Source organism: Panthera pardus, unplaced genomic scaffold (assembly GCF_024362965.1).
Source record: "Panthera pardus isolate Hobbes unplaced genomic scaffold, ASM2436296v1 HiC_scaffold_20, whole genome shotgun sequence".
Taxonomy (NCBI): domain Eukaryota; kingdom Metazoa; phylum Chordata; class Mammalia; order Carnivora; family Felidae; genus Panthera; species Panthera pardus.
In genome coordinates this window covers 82,207,991-82,225,954 of record NW_026526766.1, presented here as the reverse complement: position 1 = coordinate 82,225,954, position 17,964 = coordinate 82,207,991, and the positions used below count along the sequence as shown (strand labels likewise).

The 17,964-nt window shown below is 51.2% G+C and overlaps 1 protein-coding gene and 1 pseudogene across 1 annotated transcript in view; both read left to right on the top strand.

Moving 5' to 3' along the window:
• The window catches only part of DENND1A (DENN domain containing 1A), a 509,944-nt gene that overhangs the window by 404,848 nt on the left and 87,132 nt on the right, over nucleotides 1-17,964 (top strand).
• On the top strand, nucleotides 8,258-8,406 carry LOC128778748 (U2 spliceosomal RNA; annotated as a pseudogene).

Genomic DNA, 17,964 nt, shown 5'->3' with positions numbered 1-17,964 from the left:
AGAAACCTGTTGAAGGTAACCCAGGAGAGGGAGAAATTAACTCCATCTGGGACATAAGGGCAGGCTTCACGGGAGGTATGTCTGCCATGGGTTTTAAAGGATGAATAGGAGTTTGCCAAACAGCGAAGGGGAAACGCCCAAGCTTATTTTTCGCTCTTGGGTTGGATGTTGATGATCCACTTAAGAACAGCAGCAGCATGCCTACAGAGCTTGAAATCAGTGCCCTCATTGTCTTGATTTGCTGTTAAGAAAAATCTAATCCCACCCTGTCTGCCAGCCTGACATGATTGGAATCCTGAGATGTGGTGACCTGTGGAGGCCTTTTACGTCTGTCTTCTCTGAGCGGCGTTTACAAATGTTTGTTCATTTAGAGACCCTAGTGTATCCAGGTGACATGCTTCACTTAAAATCGTTCAAATGATGAAACCTAGGGAAAAAGTAAGTAAATTATTAGACTTTCTGCTTTTTAATTAAACCCACCCGCCCTCCTCCCCCCACGTGGGCTGACTGGCTGGAATGAATGGGGGGGGAGGGGGTTGTTTGCCCGGGTGTGAAGGGATCGCATGCTTCCTTGCTCATCCATTCATTCGGTGGTGGCAGGATGCTTGCTCTGGGCTGGGCTCCGAGGGTACAAGGACGGGGGCACAGGGCCCGCTTGCCAAGTGCTCACAGATGAGTAGAGGAGTCAGAGGTGTTTGTGGGTGACAAGTACTGTGGGAGCAGCCAGCTCAGCCAGAGGAGAGGTTGCTTAGCAGCATTTGCCTAAAGCAGTGACTGAGCTGAGCCTTGAAGGATGAATGAACCACCATCGCCATCAACCTGTAAGCAGGAGGAGGTGGTGGGGAAGCATGTGGGCTTGGGAGGCAAACTGCAGGGTCCCGGTGCCAGCTCTGAGTGCCCTCGGCAAGTCCTTAATCTCCGTGTGCATTGTCTCCTCGTCTGTAAGACGAGACTCGCTAATAGGCTCTCCCCTCTTAGGGTTATCGTAAGCATGAATTGAGTCATTATTTGTAAAGAGAGTAGAACTCTGCCTGGTACCTTGTGAGAGCAGTAAACAACCATTGCCTTGTGCCTGATGCCGGATTATAAGTACTTCAGCTCCTCCCCACAAGCCTTCCTGGTGTGTGGTTTTATCCCCGTCATCTGGATGAGGAAACCGGGTGTTGAAAATGGCTAGTGATTTACCTAAAACCACGTGCCTCGTACGTGGCTGAGCCAGGAGTTGAATGCCAGCGTCCCGGGCCCCCGAAGCCCTGACTCCCTCCATTCCTCTGTGCTCACATCTTTACTATGTACCTCCTTCCAAGCTCCGGGATTTTGTGAATGGTGTTTTTGCTTCAATGATAGTTAAAGCTCTCTTCCTCAGAGGAAAATTGTTGACCTTTGTCAGAGTATGGTAGAGAGAGAAAGGATGGGCTTGGAACAAGAAAGACCTGACTTGCACTTCCCAGCCCCACTCCTGCCCGGCACACTGGTGATCTCGGACTCTGCTCTGGCCCAGTGCACTGGTGATCTTGCCCAAGTCCCCTTACTTCCTGAGCCTCTTCAGGGACACTAATTCCTGCCTCACAGGAACGGTCGTGGAGGCGAACGAGAAATGTGTGTAAAGCTAGTGTGTGCCGAGTGCACAGAGTAAGGACTCTGCAAATGTCAAGTGTCCCTTTGTCTTTCCCTACCCTTCCGTGTTGTACAAAACCCTTCTTTATAATTAGAATTCCCCCGCGGTGATTGCATTCAAGGCGGGACATATTTAAACCATCTCTTAGCGTCAGCATGTAAATTCTTCTATTAGAAGTGTCTTTCTGACACGAACCCTAAAATCGCACCCATCTTTTTTCCATAGCGCGTCCGTCTCCTCGTACACTCTTCGGACTCCTTGCCCGGTAATTACGGCCTTTCCCTCTCCCAGCGTGGGGTCTGGCTTGAGGAGGCAACTGCTACTTCTGTGGTTCTGCTCATAAAATCCGTGTCCCGTTTCCCAAGGTTTGGGATGTAACTTGAGGAGTGGAGTTTTTGTTTTTTGGTTTTTGGTTTTGGGGTTTTGTTTTTGTTTTTTTAGGTGGGAGGGAGATGGGTCTGTGGAACTAAAACTCAAAACAGACAATATTTGTGTGGCTAGCCACAGAAGATGGATTCAGCGTACTGTTTTTACGATCGGAATAATGCCCGTAGGCCCTCGTCTAGGGAAGCAGGGTAGCAGATCGCATCAAGAGCCTCCAAAACACTCATGCCAGTGGACTCAGCGAGCTTTCCTTGAGTCCCTGCCGCGTGCCGAGCCCCACGTTAGCAGTCATCCCTCTGCTCTGGCTGCGCACATTCGAGTAAAGGGGGTCAGCCGCCCCAAAACGCTTCCAAAACGGCATCAGGAGCTGCCCAGTAAAGGGGAGCACAGAAGTTAGGGGGCCCCGCAGAGGGCGTGCCAAATCCAGCCCAAAAAGGGGCTGCAGGGACTCAGTGTTGAACGCTGTCACCCCAGGAAAATTGCCACTCCACCTGTCATGGAGGCGAGCTGCACGGGTGGCCGTGTAGCTAGAACATCCCAGAAGAGGTCGGGAGACTGCACGGAATAAGCAAACAGGGTCCAGATCCTGGGAAACCGAGGGATGCACGTTCCGGTCCTGGACCCGAAATGAGTTGGATTTCAGCCCAGCGTGAGCGGCCTCACCGAAACGGTGCCCCCCAGCACGCGAAGGACAACGTCCTCATAGCGGCTTCTAATGAAAATTTTATCGTGGTCCTGGATGCACCGCTGACCTGCGCGCACTTGCAAGTGGGGCTGATTCATAGGACGTCTGCGCGGCTCTGCACATTTCCTGAAGAGGTATTTTTTCTCATTGTTGCTTCCTGGTCCGGCAGAAGGTCTAGTTTGTGTGAGGCGGCTTCGGTAATTAACCAAGTGTGTTCTGTGGAGGGAAGCGGGAGGACTCAGGGCCCGGCCGTCTCGCTCGGCGTGTTCGTGTGCTTAGTTGTAAATACCGGTGAAATCCTCAACAAGGACGACCTGGTTGTGTGAAAGATAAAAAAGAACCCGCGCCAAACGTGTCCTGTTCAGAATCACTTGATGAAGCGGAGTTTTTTGAACTCTGACTGGAACTTAATTTTAGCTACTTTTTTTGGGTAAAGCTCCAGAGGAAAGCAGCGAGACTTTGAGATCTTTAAATCTCCTTTTTTGGGAGCGATGACAGTGCTCCTCTAAAGTTTGTTTCTTACCTTTCCACCTTTGAGCAATTGATTTTGATTAGAAACATTACACCAGCATTTACTTTGACGTCCCTGAGTACAAACAGTCATTTTAATGGTTTTTTTAAAAACAAAATCATGACAGGGACATCAATCCTTTGCCTGGTGTATGAAGGCCTGGTATATTAATTGGCTGTCAGATTCTGAAGAAATAATGGATTAATGTGCTTGATCGTAACGCTGTGTTCAGAGACTGAAGTTTGATCCTGATGTCCCCAGTCTCTCTGCTTAATGCAATTACAGATATGCATTCAGGACATTTGAGTGGATTGCATTTCATTAATATGATTTGAGCGGACAACATTAGGCTGCTGTCGGGTCCTCTCTGACAGCTAATTACTAGAATGAAGCGTGTATACCGCTAAGGAACAATGGTGCCCTTATTGGGGCCATTAAAACAATAGAAAAATAGTGCTTTAAAACACTCAGAGAGTTACTTTCCATACTAGTCATGAGCCATGAAGACCGCTCAGAGGGGGATGTTGGAAAGAAAGACATGGACAAACACTGGAGGAGTCTCTAAGAGCAGGACTCTCTTGTCTTTCAACGAATCCAAAAGTTTAACCAATAGGTTAGATCCTTCCAAAGGAATTTGGGGCATCGCTGGCTCAGTATTGATCTGGGGGTTCTTTCAGGAAGTATCATAATCTCTGACCATTCAGACCTCATATCTTGCCTCCTCCCCACCCGCCCACCCACCCTAAAAGGTCTTTCACAATGGAGAAAGTGGCAATGTGGAATACCCATGGTTTATTACATTTTTCCTTTGAGGAGAAAAAGTGGCCTTTGTCTCGTGGGGTTATAACTCAGCCATATGGGCTATCTGAATGTCTACCCGTGGAGGGAAGAGGTGCTGGTGGTAATGAAAGTTTGTCATCCTGGGGGTATCTCTAGCTCTCCGAACCCCCTGAGTCTTACGAAGCATTCACCTGGCTCCCATCGTGTGTCCAGCACTGCTGATAGCTGGTGACAAAAAGATGAATCAGGCACAGTCCCTCATCCCTGAGCTCCTCAAGTCCTGTGAGGGACAGACATAAAGAAAGAAAGGGAGGGGGAAGGGAAAGGAAAGGAAAGAATGAGGCGGTGCTGGATTGGAACAGATGGATGTTTAAGAGAAGGGAAGCCTGAGGGCTTCTCAGAAGAGAACCTAAGAGGCTGATCTTGAAAGACGAGTAGGAGTTTGCTACAAAGTTAGGAAGTGAGCGGGGGCTTCTAGACAGAGGCCGCCGTGCAGGGTGGTCTGTGTGTCCTGAACTGGGAGGAGCTGCCTTAATGATCCATCTAGGACCAAACTGGAGTGGAATTCTTAGCTGCACTCTCCAGGGTGTGTTCTGGGACCTTGAGGCACCTTTGGCCAATGCTCCCGAGAGGCTGTGGCCAAATCTTGAACTCAGCAATAAGGTTCCTGGATTCTAGCCCTAGATTTACTCCCTAAAAGCCATGTAAATCCCCCAAAAGTCATTTGGCCTCATTTTTCTCATCTGTGAAATGGAGGTAGCACCCGCTCTGTCTGTCAGCCTCACGATGGGTCAGGTTTGATTTAAGAGGATGCCGTTGTTACGTATGCCCAGGTTCCCCTGGCTGCTGGTGGGTGTCAGAATCCAGAGTCAGACTCAAGTTAGGCCAACTCCGTGGCCTGTATGCCACACTGCTCCAGGTTCCTTTGGAGAACCAGTGTGAGAATCAGCTAAGTGGGAAAGCTCGGGGGAGATCCAGTCTCCTCTTTGGAACCTCCTCTAGCAATACAAGGTGACGTGAAAATCCCTGCCACTGAAGCGGCCCTCGGTTGAGAGACTCTCCACCCTGGCCCCTCGAATGCACCCTGCCACACTACCAGGAAATGTGACGAGCCTCCGGCCACCTGCCCGGTTCTGTATCCCTAGGAGGTAGCGCCTCTGGTGGAGGGGACCTCCCCAGAAACCGGGGCGGGCTGTTCCTAGAGTCCCAGAGACAGATCACCACCCTCCTTCCCCCTGAGATGTCTGCTTTTTATCCAAACTGCCACCAGGAGAGAGGGCCAGAAGCTGTTCGTGAAGTGATGGTGGTACAAGCTGTCACCCTCTGGTCTCCTGGCCTCTACTGTCTCCTCCGTCGCTCTCCACACCCTGTCCCTTCCCACCTGTAACTCAGGCAGCTCTTCATCACCCGGGTGCACTTCTCAGATGCCCTGAAGGCAGTGTGTCCAACTCTGACCCCCAGAAATCAGGTCCTTGGCCAAGCTACATTTCTTCAAGTATGCATACCCCGGTTAGAAATGCCAGCCCCAACGGGACAGTTTAGGGCACAGGCTGTGATTACTCCTCTGTGTTCCCTAGCTCCTGGCCTAAGGTAGGCGCCCTGGGAAACTCTTGGATAAGGGGGTACCGGAAGCCAGAGAGAGTTGCTGATGTGATAGCCCCACTCCCTGGATAACCGCCATCTGCCATAACGGCAGTTCCCAAGTCCTCGGTTTTCATTCTGACCAGTGAGTCGCCTCTCCTCTTATGCTCTTGATCTGAATGATTGCAATGACAAGAGGACCCTGGTGTAAGTCAAGCAGCAGGGAATGGGCGTGTGAGTAAACGGCATCCCTCCCTGCCATGGCCCAGAGTTACGGGATGGGGATGACGAGGCGAGGCCCGCCCTGCCCCTCTCCAGGCTCGGATACCACCACATCAGGGAGTGTGAGCTTCCTGGGGACCAAGTGGTGCCTTAGTCGTCACGCATGCCTGGTGCATCACCCGGTGCCTGGAAGAGGGCCCCAGGGGTGATGGGCCTGGGGACCACGGCCCTGCCTGGGAAGGACGCTCTGCTCACCCGAAGCCTGTCACAGAATGTCGGACACGTCTGCTGCCTCATCAAGGGTTCCTCAGGTGGGAGCCACATGTGCCATTATTCCCCAGGAGCCCCACGGGGTGAGCCCAGAAGCCCCCGCTTTCTTCTCTGAATTTTATTTGCTAATTTCTCCATGGGAAACACAGCCCTGCCAAGACCTGTTTCCCTCCTATTACCTGGCTGGCATTTTTCTAATGGTTCCCTTCCTAATGATCCTCAAACAAAGAGACGATGGTGGAGGGTAATGCATCACTCCTGCCTCTCGCTCCCTGGTCATTCTTGCTAACAGGCTTAGCCGCGCTTCACAGTCATTATCACATGTCGCACTGTCTTTGGGATGCAGAAATGATTTGCCAGCCCCATAATGCTTCATTTTTACTAAAATGAAGGCAGGACAAAAAAATTCTTATAATAAAAAAGTGTACACTTACTCCTGACAGATCTGATCTTAAAACCCTCCTCTGTCCCCTGGTCCATACAGGATAGTGTCTCAACTCCTTGGCCGGGCATCCGAGACCTTCACGACCTGGTCAGCGATCTCTTTTCACTTCGCGGTCTCCTCTCGTCACCCTCAGGCCCCTTGTGGAGACACTTGTTCCCAAAGGCCCCACCTCTTCCTCTTGCGTTCCTGCTCATCTCTGTAGGCGAGACACCCCACGGGGTCTGCAGAACCGGGCTTTCCAAGCTCAGTACCAGCGTCACCACCCTCTGTTACTCTGTGACACTTATACTGACAGCCCAGGTAGGATGGGCACCTTCTTCTTTCCGGCCTCCTTTCTACCCAGGCAAGCCTCTACCTAATGTCCAAGCCCCTCAGTGACAAGAGCCCCATCCCCGTTAGCGTCCTTGGTGGTCCCTGGTGCCCAGCACAGAGCCTGACACACAGCGACCCTTATGAACATCTGGGAAAGGAAAGGAAGTCCTTCCCCGAGAGGTCCCCCACGTGAGGGATTTGAGGTCCAGCACCCAGCTCAGAGAGGGCCGACTAGCTTAATGGCGAGCTCCCCCAAATCTGGACTCACAGAGGAACAAGTTGAGGGTTGGGGTAACAGAAGGAGCCGCGTCTGGGACATGTTACTGTTGTTGTGTCCATGGCACATTCAGGTAGAGATGACCGATGGGTACGGAGACCTTCAAAGCAGAGCTCTGGGCTTCCCAGGATCTTTGAAGAGCCAGAGGCCCCTCCAGCCTGGAAATCCATAAGGGCAACTGGAAGTGTTCTTTTTCCGTGAGATGGCAAGAGGGGCATTCACACAGAGTCTTAGGTGGAGAGGGCCTCAGAGACCCTTCTAGTACTTTCTGCTCACCATAGTCAGCTGAGGGCCAGCACGCTGACAACATTACTCTGGGAATGTTCACTGCAGACACTCACTTACAAGCTCCTTGAGGGCTGGAACTATACAAAGTAAGGCCCTACGATCCCTATTTCCCACAACCAGAATTATACAGGCAGCCTGTGAGGTTTGGCCAGAATAAACCTGTCCCCTCCCAAGAAGACTACTTGAAGGAGAAGACATCTTTGGGTGTGTATGTTCTGGTCTGTTTCCTAGACAGTCATTTTACTTGGTGGTCGTACTTAGTGTCTCCAAGCCTTGAATCCTAGAGTTGGTAGGCAACTTGGATGCGTGTATCACTCTCTTGTGGGTCAGCTGGCTTCTGCTGGCACACCTTTGATGTTGGGGAAACTTACTCTTACAGAGCCAAAATCTTCCTACAATTTTCATCCACTACTCTTGGTTTTTTGTTTTTGTTTTTGTTTTTTTCCCTTGGTAGTCACGTAACGTCAGTATCGTTGGTGATTTTTCTACTGGTACTAGAGGGGCACAGTCCTTTTGGACTGAGCCTTCTCATCCAGTTCTTCACCTGGTCTCTGGAGGGCTATGCTTTGCCATTGTCCAACCTCAAATGTCTGGAACACCAGATGCTCCAGGTGTGGCTGACGAGAACAGAACTCCGTGGACCCCTCAACCTTACTTTAGCCGTACGATGTCCAATACAGGAGCCGCCGTCTGTGTTTGGCCTCTGAGCGCATGAAATGTGGCTAGTGCGGGTGGAGATGTGCCGTAAGGGTAAAATATACACCAGATGTCTAAGACTTAGTATGAATAAAAGAATGTAAAAGTCATTAATAATTTCCTATATAGATTACAGGTTGAAATTATAATTGTTGTCTACGCTGGGTGAAATATATTAGAATTTCCCTATTGCTTCTCGGCCTTTTGGCTAAGATCAAGTGTAGAATTTCCCACGTTTCTTTTTACTTTCCACATGTGCTACTTAGTAAACTTAAAATTACGTATGTGACTCGCATTATTGTTCAATTAGACTCCACTGCCCTTGAGTGCAGTCTGAGATTGTCTACTTCTGTGAATGGTTATGGGTTGCATTATTCTTTTCTTGAACCGTATCACACGTGGGCCATTGCTGAACACATACCAAACATAAAATTCTGCCTCTTTTACACCTACCATATAAACTGCTTTTAAAACAGGTCAGCCTTAACTAGTATATCTAGAGTTGATTTTTTTGAACTTAAGTGTAGAAATTTACATTTGTCCCAAATACATCTCAACTTGTTAGTTTCAGCCCATGGTTCCAGTCTCCTGAGAATTTTTTTAATCCTTACTGTCACCAGCTCCTTTACAGATCTGATCAACATTTTCTATGTTTCTAAGTCACTATCGATGATGTTGGTCCAGATTAGAACAAAGTAGAGAGTTCTACTGCCCACCAAGCACATTGGCCAGCAGTTTTAACAACAGCTACAAACCCATTATCCAGCTGTGGTTGTTCAGCCCATGTTTGTCCATTCTGCCCACACGAAGACTGGGTTTTTCCAGATGTCTCATGAACACCAGCCTGTGTTGTATCTAAAGTAGCCTCCTCTTCTCCCACCCAGTCTCACCCCCAAGCTGACTTACCCCCTATTAAGAGTGGGAACACAAAATGTGGTATGACTTCTTCTGGTTTTAGACACCAAATGGATGGACTCCTTTTCACTAAAGTGTTAATGACTGGTAAGGTCTGAACTTCACCTTTGTGTTAAAAAATAATAATAATACATGATTTATCCGGGGCCTTCGGTACCACAGGCAGGTGGAGAACTTTATTTGGAGCTCATGCCGCTAAGGCAGAGTCAACAGGGAAGAAGTCTTGAGACTTAGTGGAGGAGGAATAGGGGCCTCAAATCTTTCCTATAGTTGATGATGAAGACCCAGTCAGTGTAATCCAGCAAGTGCCAGGATTTGTCCATGGGAGCATGTCCTTTGTGTACCCACCGCAGTGCTGGCAGTTCAATGAGCACTTCTACCCACACTGTGTGTCTTTTTTTTTTTTTTTAAGTTTATTTATTTTGAGAGAGTGAGGGCAGGGGAGGGGCAGAGAGAGGGAGGAAGAATCCCAAGCAGGCTCTGCACTGTCAGCGTGGAGCCCGAGGTGGGGCTCCATCCCATGAACCATGAGATCATGTCCTGAGCCAAATTCAAGAGCGGTACACTTAGCCGACTGAGCCACCCTGGTGCCCCCCACGCCCTCTGTCTTAATCTCCTTTAGTCTTCATATTTTTTTGGAACTAGGAATTGAGCCTCTGACTTTAGATCACATGGTTTGGCGTGACCTTCATCTGCAGTCTCAAGCCCAGTCCCCTCCTTTCTAGCTAGGCGTGTACTTTTGGTTCTCTTCTGCAGCTGTGTGCACGTGGTTTGTGTGTGTGTGTGTGTGTGTGTGTGTGTGTGTGTGTGTGCGCGCGCGCGCGTGTGCACTCGCACGCATGCATCACAGAGGGAACAGAAAGATATTCTCTCAGCTGTTATAGGGCAGAGGGAAAATCTTTTTCCCATTTCTACCTTTGAAGCCTTTACTCTAACAAATGTTTTGAGTGTGGGAGGCCAGAGGGGAGCATTTGCAGACCTCCTGCCTGGCCGAATTGTAAGCATTAGCTGTTTTTCCTGGGTGGCTTGGCAGGCCCTTTCTCCCTTTCTTTGGGGCTGAAGAAAAAGAAGGCAGGCACCACACAAAGGTGCCTGTTTTCAAGTGCACTGCATGAGGGACACTCACTTTATTTCTAGTTTATGAAGCATCCCCCCCTCCGGGAGGACAGAACTTACTTTGTGTAAGCAGACATCTCTCTGTAACACCGTCTCTTTAAGAAAACTACATCCTCTGCTTTAAAGATTTTGAAGTTCTTGGGGCGCCCAGGTGGCTCAGTCGGTTGGGTGTCCAACTTCAGCTCAGGTCATGATCTCGCGGATTCGTGAGTTCGAGCCCTGCATCGGGCTCTGTGCTGACGGCTCAGAGCCTGGAGCCTGCTTCAGATTCTGTGTCTCCCTCTCTCTCTGCCCTTCCCTCGCTGGTGCTCTGTCTCAAAAATACATAAACACTAAAATAAATAAATAAATAAATAAATAAATAAATAAATAAATAAATAAAAGATTTTGAAGTTCTTGCCACGAGGGTCACTAGTCCAGCACCATCAGGTGACAAGGCCTCTCCAGGACCATAGGGAGGGTCCCTTACAGAACTAAAACTGAGGCAGGCTTGTGGGGGTGGGGGTGGTGGATGGAGAGCCTTGTGAATATCTTGCCCAGCAAGAAGAGCATGATTTCTTGAGTCGGACCAAACAATTCTGGTCCACTCTTCAAACCGCTGCAAACCAGACTCCTTCATTGGGGTCCGTCTCAGAAGACATGGTGTCCTTTGCATTTAGAATTAGCTGGATGTAATGAATTCTGGGTTTTACATATTTATTACCATTGTCCGTGCTCCCTCTGGTCTTGTAACCACTTCTGCTACCCAGCCTGACTCCCTCCGGGGAGAACAAGAGGGAGGCTCAGAGGTGCTGGCAGTCACGGAGGCAGCTGGGGGAGGGGAAGCCCTGGCTGGCTTACATTTGAACCAGCAGGGTTCAGATCACGACTCCCTCATCCATTTCTTTCCTCCAGCAAACATTCATTGCAACCCTGCCCTGGGCCAAGCCCTGTGCTGGTGGATAGAATGTGCAGATGGGTGAAATCCAGTCTCTGCCTTGAGATCTTGTCTAATGGTAGAGGCACACCTGTAACCGACGGGAGGGATACCCTGTGGTAACCTCCGGATGGAGGAATTGGGGACTTTGCTGGAATTCCAGGACGGAGGCTTTAGTTCACATGGGAGACACTACTGGAGCTGGGCCTCGAGAGGGGAGGAGGACGCATTTGCCAAGAAGTGTGATAGAAAGCAACTTACTTAACACTCTTCAAGCCTCAGTTTCTACATCCGTAAAAGGGGGTTATAATACATCCGTTACAACATAAAGGCTGCAAACATATCAGCATTTGCTTTCAGAGTGCTTCATACTGTTCAATGGGCAGATCTTTGGTTCCCCCTCCCTCCTCTTTTTCCCAATTATTTGAAAGCTCTTGATATTATAGGATATTGTGTATATTTATGTTTTTGTGATTCTTGTTGTTCAGACCAAGAAAATGATGGAAAACATTCTAAGGGATCTTCGGGCAAAAACAAACAAACAAACTTTGAGAAACAGACAGGGGCCTTTATAAGGAGCATGTGGGGCCAGAAAGTGTCCACAGGACATCTGCACCCAGGAGAGCCATTTGGGGGCCACAGGCATTGATCTGAAAGCAGCCTTGGGCCCTGCCGTGTCCTTGTTTGCCTCATATCAAGAACTGAGACTTTGGCTTATAACGAAAAGACAGGAGGGGGGTAGAAATGACCATAGAGACTGTTCTAATTTAGGACAGTAGCAGAAGTGAGATTGAGGACGGAAGAAAAACATACCTGCGGGCAGACTGAAACGGCCCTAGACCTGGTTAAACTCTGGTTTGGCCTCTCTCGGTTGTAGATGATAGAAGTCCAGCCTAACTTGGGCAGAAAAGGCAGGAGGGAGAATTTCTTGGCTCATGTGACTGAGAAGTCCCAGGCTTCTCTTACTACGAGCAGGCTGGATTCAGGAGCTCCCGTGATGTTGGCTAATCTCTCACTGACCACTGTTTGGCTCTTCTTTTCCCGTCAGTTTTTATTTTCAAACATTCTCTTGCTTTTTGATAGAGGCATGAGGGCCCGTGTGGTCCGTAGAGCTTGAAGTGAGGCATGCACATTCATAGGAGCCTGCTTGGCCCAGCTTGGCCACATCTGGGCCCCCCTGAACCAATCGCTGTGACCAGAGGATGGGGTCCTTACATTGGTCAGGCCAGGGTCACATGCCCACCCGTTGGCTGGGTGTGGGTTGGCAAGATGAACCCCGGCCGGGAAAGGGGATTTTGCTACTTTCCGTTCACATGGGAATGAAGAGACAAATGTGGGAACGAAGTATCCGGACAGCAGGTCAGTGGTGGGGCAGAGGGAGAAGTGGTTATCATGGAGGGCTTCACCGAGGTACTTGCGTGGGAGCTGAGGCTCTAAGGACAAGGAGGACATCACCAGCAAAGTGACCCTCAGAGTTTGTTAACTGGACCCTTGCGGCTCAGTTGGTAGGACTTTCTGAGAGCTCCCGTTGGACATGGCTGCAGGTGTAGAAGATCAGTGGGGTGTGCTCTGCGGAGTGGATCTCATGGCGGGAACAGGTTGCCAAGCTGCCTCCTTCCCTGCCTCCCAGGAGTCTCTGAGGGCATGTTGCTGAGATGCGAAGCCTCCTGGGCAGGCTGGTGGCAGGGCCCAAAAGCCATGGCAAGTGAACTCTGTAAACAGTGCAGACATAGGGGCGCCTGGGTGGCTCAGTCGGTTAAACGTCCAGCTTCAGCTCAGGTCATGATCTCGCGGTCTATGAGTTCAAGCCCCGCATCGGGCTCTGTGCTGACAGCTCAGAGCCTGGAGCCTGCCTCGGGTTCTGTGTCTCCACTCTCTCTCTGCCCTTCCCCTACCCACACTCTGTTTTTCTCTTTCTCAAAAATAACATTAAAAAAATAAATAAATAAAATTAAAAAAACAAAAACAGTGCAGACCCTCCCCGGCGCCAGCATCCAGATTCCAGTTTCCCAGGTGTAAGTCTCTCCGCTCCAGTGACCTTGCCCGAGGACGCCCTGCCCTTTGGCTAACTCAAGCCCAGTGTGGGGGCTGTATTGGAATTATTTTCCCCCTTCCGTCATGATCCTCCCCTCTCTCCTTTTACGGAAGTTTTAAACACACGATAATTGTAAGTGAACTACTTTTACAAACGGTTTATTATTTTTTTAAAATGCTCTTGGGCCATGATTTTCTTACACTCCTTTTACAGATGAGGGAATTAGGGCCCGTTTGTGACTTGACCAAAGCCACCACAGAGCTGAGAAAAGAGGCAGTGCCGGAACCCCTCCATCTCTTCTCTCCCTGCCACCCTGCGCACATCCACCGTATTGATGATTTCTTGGGAAGCCGGTCACTGAAGATCCCAGGGGGAATCACTCCCCTGTCCGCGGGTCACTGAGCTCACAGGCCAGGGAGGAGGTAGATCCAGAAAGAGAAATGTGCCCAGTGCTAGCTAAACATTCGTGGTGGCTAGAAAATCTGGAAATCGAGGCATGAGGGTTTTATCTTCCACATGTGGAAGCCAAGAAGGAGATCCTTTGATCCATTCCTTGGGTTTAGGAAAGCTTGTGGTAAAAACCCAATGCGCAGCTTCCGGTAACATGCTCCTCAAAGATCAGTGAACACTAAGAGGGAGGCATCTCCTTGGATGGTCTGGCTCCTTTCCCTGGAAGCTGACCCCATGCTGTCTGTGTGTGTCTGTGTGTGTGTGTGTCTGTGTCTGTGGTGCGTCTCCTGGCGGAGCATGGCGGGGGGAGAGCTAAGGCCCTTCAGCCTCTCCAAAGCCTGTGGTCAGGTACTCAGGTGTGGGAGCCCTGCTCGCAGCCCCTGAGCCTGATCTGCTTGTGTTCAGTGGAGATTACAGAGCTTAATGATTAGCTCCTCCAAGCTGCAGCTGATGCCAGCCTCTACCCCCTTTACACCTAATTAGTCTCATTAATGAGCTCCTCTGCTCTCCATAGAGAGAGTTTCCTCTTTGGAATAAGAGGCAAAAATACCTTGCCCAGGTAGATTGCTGAAGCCTTTAATTATTGCCCACACCTGCTAAGCCTTGTGACTCACACCCAGTGATAGTGCTGAGCGGAGATGGGGCTTGTTTATAAGCATGAGCAGATTTTAACTCTCTCCACACCAAGAAGCCTTTTGATTTAAAGAGACACATTTCCCCAAGACCTCACAGCTGCTCATTTCAAGCACACCAGGCTCCGCCACTCACATGGGTCGTCTCTAGATGGCGGAGGCACAGCTTTTGCCCTCAGGGAGCTCACAGTCTAGTGAGACGACAGGCAGGAAACTACGTGGACAATTGTTCTGACCTCTATGGCCAGTGTACTCCCCACTCTCACCCAGGGCCTCCGTTTCATGCCACGCCACGCCACGCCGTGGGGGCCACGGTGGACGCGAGCTCGTGCTGTGAACCTGGGACCGGGCAGGAGTTACGGGCAGGTGGGTGACCATCGAAGGACTACCCAAGCAGAAAGAACCCGAGCAAGACTCAGAAGTGAGAGCACGCCCCGTGCATCCACAGACCTGCCAGCCTTTAGTATGGCTTAAGTCGAGGGTTGGGGGGCGGGGGTTGGGCTATGGGGCAGCAAAGCAGGAAGGGGAGACCGGGACCAGAGCAGGAGGCCCTGCGATGCAGGGTGAAGACTTTGGACTTCCTGTCCGTGTCCCCGCACCCTCCCCAGTACCTAGCATGGCTTTTAAAGTAGGTTGCGGTCAATGTTGGCAAACAGAGGGATGCCCAGCCTGAAGGTAGGACATCCACTGAAAGATTTAAGGCAGCGGAGGGACGGTGTGTGAGGGCTGGCTGGAGGGATCCCTGGGTGGATCTCCCGCTCCTCGTGCTCTGATGGATGAGAGGACGCTGGGATTTGAGGGTCAAGTCCTTGCCAAAGCCCTTTGCCCCCGAGTGAGAGGGTTGCCCTGGGCTGCCCCACCCTGGGTAGCGGGGGGTGGGATTCAAACCCAGACCCGTGGGCCCGCGGAGTCCAACTGTCTGTCTTCACTGTGTGGCCTGCTAGATGGGGGCTTACTAAATGTCTTGGAGTGCAAACAGAGAGTTTCCTGGCATGGGCTCTTTGGATGCTGAGTAAGAAACTCTGAGGACAGGCGCACAGGCTTCCCAAAAACCAGAGCAGCCAACTCAGCAGAGCCAAGTCACTCTGACCAATTTAGATGAACTTTAAGATGAATAGAGAACATTTAACAGCTTATATGCAGTGAGCACATGCACTAGGCGACACTAACCAGTTTGCTGTATAGTCCCAGGAGAGAGAATGAACCTTTTTTTTTTATAAAAACAAAGCCATGTCTCAAGGACAGTAGTGACAGCCCCCAACCACCGAGCCTCTATTACATGTCTGGCCCCGAGTCAGGTGCTTTGCATAAAATCTGCCCCTCACGACAACTCTGTGAGGTAGGTTGTGTCATCCCCATTTTACAAACGCCAAGCTGAGGCTGGGAGAGCTAAAAACTTTCCCACGGTCCCACGGAGAGCGAACGGCAGAAATCCTCAGCCCAGCCCGTCCCACCTCAGAGCCCGAGCCACCCCAGAATGCCCTCCCTCGGCCGCCCGGAACGTGACGCCGATCAACTCGGGGCGCCTGCTTCGTGACAGATGGAGTGCGGGACAGACTCTGGCAAACTGAGTGTGCAAGCATTCGGTCAGACAAGAACCGGGGCGCCTGGCAGCACCCCCGGGACCGGGCTGGCAATCCTTTCCGGACAGAGATGGTCTGCACACAGAGGCAAGCATGCAAGGCACACGCTTTGCTCTGCTTGGAGCTCGTTTCCTGGGTCCCTGGGGGCTGCCGTGAGGGGTCATCAGGCAGCCGGGCGGAAGGGCCCAGCTGCTAGCCTTGGAGCGGCTCGCTAGCCCCTGGTTTGTATAGTCAGGAGTGGGAGAGCACTTTCTGCGTGCCAGGCCCTGCCCTCAGGGTCGGGGATTTAACAGGGAGCACGACAGCCCCTGCTCGGGGCCTCTGCTGGGCTCTCACCTGGTCCCACCCGCCTCTCCAGGGCCCTCAGCCTGGTAGGGGGGATGGTCTGTCTGCCGGATCTAGGCCGTGCCAGTCCGTGTCAACTCTGACCTCCTGAAATAGCTCTTGAGTCCCTCCGTTTCCATTCCTGCCCCCTCGCTTCCGCGTCTCTCACCTGCGTTCCCCTGGCGGCATCTCAGCGGGCGCCTTGCTTCCACTGTGCCTCTTTGGCAGACACATTCCGGGGGCCAGAATGACCCGAAGTGCAAATATCTACTCCTCCCCCTTCGCCCCCAAGCTTTAGGGCTTCCCCGTTGCTTTAGAACATCTTGGCCTAGAAGGGCCTGCGTGATGTGGGCCCAGCCTGCCTCCCCGCCCTGACTCACACCCTTGCCCCTCGGTTTCTGTATTCCAGCTGGTTTGGCCCTGTTCTCGGCTCCTTTGCGCCCCTCCACCCCACCGAGGCTGGGGGAGGTCCTGCGTGCCTTCCTCTGTCAGCATACCCATCACTCCCCTGGGAGCATCTTCTGCTGCCTCCGGGCCAGACCGGATCTTGGCACCCTGGCATATGCTCTGCCAGTGGCAGGAACTCCTTCAAAGCCATTACCCCAGGTGGGAATTGCACCGCGCGAGGTTGCTTGACTACTACCCTCAGGTAGCTGACCGTGAGAGCCCAGCAGGACCCTGGCAACTCCTGGCTGAATGGATGAGCGAAAGGCAAGGACCACCCCGTAAACTTGGGAAGGCAGAGTCCTTTGAGTCGGGTCCTGAAGGATGAGTACACATTTGCCAGACCAAGGGAATGAGCCACCACACGTAGAACGCACAACGTACATAACGGTGACCTACATACTGAGCCGTTGCCACACACCAGCGCTTTCAGTCCCGGCGGCGTCCCCCTGAGGTTGGCGGTATCAGCTCCAGTTGCCAGGGGAGATAGCTAGGTTCAGACAGGCCCAGGCTCGCTTTGCTCACAGGTGCCGGCCACACTGGTTCAGCAGGGACACAGAATCCGCCATGGAGGACAGGCGTGTTCAAAACCTCATGACACCGGGGGGGGGGGGGGGGGGGTTGTCTGCTCATGAGGCTTTGCTGAGATGAGACCCACTTTCTTAAAAGCTAACAACTCTTTTCTGAGCAGGGACAGAGGAGCGTAATCAGATTCAGTTCAAGCGTTCCTCCTCCAGGAAGCCTTCCTTGATCCCCCCACACATGGCAAATAGCCAGGACAGCGATGCCTACGGCAAACCCTTTCTTGGTCACTAGCTGGTGGCAGCATGGCTGGTGGAACCCGACCTACCGTTTCCTTATTTGGGTTTCTTAACCTCTCAGACCCACCGTGTCTTCACCTTCACGGTGGGAATAATGACACCTAGGGGGGCAGAGGCTACACGCGTGAAGCCATCTTCCGTAGCACCCGGCACAGGTAGGCATTCGGTAAACGTGCGCTTCCTGTGGCTTAGGCTTCTCCCCGCCATTTCGCTCCCCCCTCCCCCGCTGCCACTTCTTCCTGTGCATCGTCGCTGCTCCTGTAGGTTTCTAGGTAGCTGCCATCCTGCCTTCACTGTCTCCACCAACTAATAACTGCTGTTTAGCTCGCCCATGCATATTTTAGCCTCATAATTTTTCCTTCTGAATCAGCCTCTGCAGATTCTAATCACCTCGCTTTCTCTTCCCTGAATTCCCTCCAATTTGGAGATTCAAAAGAGGCGCTTCTCTGCATGAACATGCTGTGATTCAATTTGAAAATAAATTTCTCCTGGCAGCAGCCATCTCTCTGAAAAGTGACATTTAAGACTGACAGTGGACAAGATTGTAAACAGGTTTCCAATAGGAAAAAAAAGTCAGTGTTAAGTGCATTCTATGAATTTTTTTAAACAATGTGTGCATGTGTGTGCACACGTCTATAATTGCAGCCTTGCTGTGACAC